General features: G+C 35.5%; 1 protein-coding gene and 1 long non-coding RNA gene across 3 annotated transcripts in view; one reads left to right on the top strand and one right to left on the bottom strand.

The window, feature by feature from the left end:
- The window catches only part of LOC106869116 (synaptotagmin-7), a 426,210-nt gene that overhangs the window by 274,189 nt on the left and 147,362 nt on the right, over positions 1-4,659 (bottom strand). The gene's annotated exons all lie outside the window — the stretch shown is intronic.
- LOC106869117 (uncharacterized) overlaps positions 1-4,659 on the top strand; it is a 492,367-nt gene that overhangs the window by 383,911 nt on the left and 103,797 nt on the right. The gene's annotated exons all lie outside the window — the stretch shown is intronic.

Below are 4,659 nucleotides of genomic sequence, written 5' to 3'. Positions count from 1 at the left end.
TTTTTTTTGGGGGGGGGGTTCCATGACAATGAAGATGGATAGATAGATAAATGAATAGATAGTCAGACAGATATACAGATAGGTAGAGGGAGAAAGAAAGAGAAGAGGCATCACCCTTCCTATTCCCCATTCATTCATTTATTTATTAGGTTGTCAAGAAAGTTCTTGTGGACTTTTAAATTTTGGTTTTAAATGATGTATTCTCAAATTAATTTTCGTTAAATTACTTTGACTTTGTATATCATCTTAAAGCCCGTTTTTCGCTCTAATCTAATTGTGTTATTCTTTTTCTTTTTGAATAATTAGGCCATTTTTTCCGGAATGTTGAATACAACATGGATAAAAAGCAAATTCACATAATTTTCTTATTCCAGTTCAAGCTAGGCTGAAAAGCTGCTGAAACAGCACACAATATCAACGATGTGTTTGGCCCAGGAACCACTAATGAATGTACAGCACAATGGTGGTTCAAGAAATTTCGTAGTGGTGACAAGAATCTTGATGATGATAAGCGTAGTGGTCGGCCATCAGTTGTTGACAACAATCAACTAAGAGCCTGAGTCAAAGCCAATCCAAGCACAACTGTTCGAGATGTTGCTTCTGAATTAGACGTAACGTATACGACAATTTCCAACCACTTGAAAGAGACTGGAAAAACAAAAATACTTGAGAAATGGGTGCCGCACGAATTGAACGCCATTTTGAAGTATCACCTTTCCTTCTTTTAGGAATGACTGGATTGTGACTTGTGATGGAAAGTGGATTCTTTACGACAACCGGCGACGCTCAGCGGTTGGATGCTGACGAAGCTCCATACCACTTCCTGAAGTCAAAGTTGTACCAAAAGAAGGTCATGGTGATTGTTTGGTGGTCTGCAGCTGGTCTCATCCATCACAGCTTTTGGATTCAGGCAAAACCATTATGGTGGAGAAGTACTGCCAGAAAATTGATGAAATGCATAAGAAACTCCGACAACAACAGTCAGCATTGGTCAATAGAAAAGGACCAATTCTCCATGACAACGCCTAGCCACACATTGCACAACTGACCCTGCAGTAGTTGAATGAATTGGGCTACAAAACTCTGCCTCATCTGCCATACTCACCAGACCTCTCGCCTACCGACTACCACTTTTTCAAGCATCTCAACAACTTCCTGCGTGAGAACTGCTTCAAAAACCAAGACGATGCCAAACACACCTTTAATGATTTCATCACCACCAGAATGCAGGATTTTTATGCTACTGGCATAAATAAACTTGTTTCGCGTTGGCAAAAATGTGTTGATTCTCATGGTGTTTGTTTCGATTAATAAAGTTTTGTTTGAGCCGAGATATGTGCATCTGAGTTTAAAGGTTAAAAACTGCAAGAACAGGACACTGGCATAGAGCTGAATAATGAACACACACACACACACACACACACAAGGTCAGTAGTCGTGAAAATAAGTAGCTACAAGAACATATGTAAATCTCCTTGCATGCGTATGCTTAAATGTGTGTTCATGGCTTTAAGTTTAATGGTCAGAACCTCCATTAGTTTGCAGAAATGTTTTTGACTGACCAATGCAGCACAAATGTGTTGGTTTATGGTGCACTGATATATAAAAGAGGGCCAAAACGGGGGCTGTATAGTAATGATGGTAATGATTATGAAGGAGAGAAAAGAGGAGATGGTGATGGTGGTGGTGGCAGTAATGATGACGTGAGAGAATGATGAAACTGTAATGTTTCTAAGGATGATGATGATGATTAGAGAAGATGGTGAGAACAATGACATCATTGAAGAAGATAGGACTGGAAAAAATGATAATGGGAATTAAATATATATATATATTGTTGACGATGATGATGACGACGATGATGATGACGACGATGATGATGATGACGACGATGCTGATGACGACGATGAAGACAATGATTATGATGATGATGATGACAGTGATGATAATTATGATGATAATACATAAATTCTTGACAATACTCAAGATAATGGTAATGATGATGATGAGGATGGAGGTGATGGTTGCTATGATGAAGGTAGTGGTGTTGCTGGATATGATGATGATGATGATGATGGATTTACCAAACAATCAACAAGACCGGCACCAAAGATAATGATATAAAGCAATCAAAGGAGGTTAGCTTAATGCCACATTGATTCCAATTCCCAAAGGAAATACAGCAGAGATCTTCTTGGTATGGAAGTTTTATTTTCTTTTTTTTTTCCGGTAAGAATGGACACACAGACAGACACACAAGTATACAGACAACTGAAGAACAAAAGGTGCAGAGAACAATCATTCTTCTCTGCAACAAACGTGCATACACATTTATATATGTCTCTCTCCCTCCTCCTCTCTCTAAACTCTTGCAATGCACCTTTATACACATCTATATATGTATAGTGTCACTTGCACATGAAGGTATATGTGTATACATTCACAGGTACAAATAAATTGATACACACACACGCATTATTGTCATCTCCATATTAACATCCACTTTTCATGAAATTCGTAGAGGTAGATTTTCTACACCTGGATGCCTTTCCTGTTGCTAACTGTTGCTAGAGTAGAAGATATTTGCCTAAGGTGAAGAAATCTTCTAACTATATATATATATATATATATATATACATATATATATATACATATATATATACACACACATATTATATATGCATATATATATATATATATATATATATACACATACATTCACACACACATATATATATATATATATATATGGAGAAATACAAACAGATACATACATATATAGCGGAGTATGGGTGTGTGGCTAAGAAGTTTGCTTTGCAATCATGTGGTGTTTAGTCCGACTGTGGGGCATTTTGGGCCATTGTCTTCTTCTATAGCTCTGGGCCAACCTACATACAAACATACATACATATATATACATGTGTATATATATGTGCATGTATGTGTTGTCATTATCACTGCTTGTCAACTGTTGTCGGCTTATTTATCTGCTGATAACCTAGCAGTTCGACAAAAGGGCTCAATAAAATAAGGATTAGATTTAAAAAATAAATGTTGGGGTCAGTTTGTAAGAACTAAATGCTTCAAGACAGCAGGGCTGGTTTGAAGCCAATTAGATGCATTTTTTCAAAATAAACCCTGTGCCAAAAGAGGGCCCCATGCCAAGAGAGGGCCCTGTGCATATGCTTAAGCAAAGCATGTTATGAAGAATTAAACCCTTTGACTGTATCAAGCAAAAAATATCCACACAATTCTTTTTTGTCTTTTCACGCGACATACACATTTACCCCATGATTTTAGAAGAACGTCTTATTAAACTGTGATATTTATTTTCTGTGAAATGAGTGCCTGGCAATGGCAGAGCACCATAATCAGCTCAGCTCAGCTCAGTTATCTCAGCAAGCACAAGGCCTATTCACGAACAATATGTCAGTAATTACCTTGACTTGTAATAAAACATTAAATCTACAGAAATTGAATACTGAGAAAAATAGTCGTCAGAATTTTGGAAAAAGATTCTTTTTATTTCTTCATTATTATTAGCGCTTTCGTTCCTTTCTCGAACTTGTCAAATGAAACATTAAAACTTTCATGTGGGCATTCAAGTTTTAGTATATCCTTGTGACTAACGGTGAAGCCTCAAACGCTTAACACTTTTGGCCTGGGAATGGCATACAACATGAAGCACAAAACATCAATCTTCAGCTTTTGTAGAGTAAAGGGCCCTTACAATTCTCTAATTGAGCCCTGCACTTCCTAGCACTGGCTCTGCAAGACAGTGCTTTAGCATGGCCAGATCTAATGACTGGAACGAGTACAAGACAAAACCCAAGTTTGTCCTTAATAGACAAAACACCATTAGACATTTGAACCAGAACGTTTTGTGCAATTAATCCTATTGTATTCCATTACAACTCCAGCCCCCAAACAAGAAATTATACCCTTTATCTTAAAGTGCCAACACATACAGAAGTCCCTGCTTGTGTGCTGAAAGATAGACTTGCCTAATGATTAATAAATAGCTGGAATAATTGCTCAGCAATCACGTGACCATGAAAATGAACCAAATTTCATTTCAACAATTCAGCCATTATCAGTGGCAATGAGTGCTGTCAAATATCATCATCATCATCATCATCATTATTGTTATTATTATTATTATGATTATTTCACTGCTTCATTGGACATGGAACATTTAGATCTCCATTTTCATCTCTGTCCAATCCATTTCTCTCTCTCACTATGTATGCATGTATGTATGTATGTATGTATGTATGTATATATATATATATATACATACATACATGCACACATAAATATATAGATACATATGTGTGTGTGTATTTATGTGTATATATGTGTGTGTGTGTGTGTGTATATATATATATATATATATATATATATATACACACATAAATACATATATACATACACATAGATGTATGTATATATATACATATACATAGAAATATATGTGTGTGTGCTTGCATGTATGCACACATACACATACATACATATACACACGCATATATATATATACACATATATATATGCATATATAAATGCATATATATATATATGTATAAATATGTGTATATATATATATATATATATATATATATATAATGTGTATATATATGTATATATATATATATATAT

Source organism: Octopus bimaculoides, chromosome 27, assembly GCF_001194135.2.
Source record: "Octopus bimaculoides isolate UCB-OBI-ISO-001 chromosome 27, ASM119413v2, whole genome shotgun sequence".
Lineage (NCBI taxonomy): Eukaryota > Metazoa > Mollusca > Cephalopoda > Octopoda > Octopodidae > Octopus > Octopus bimaculoides.
This window is presented reverse-complemented; position numbering and strand designations above follow the sequence as displayed.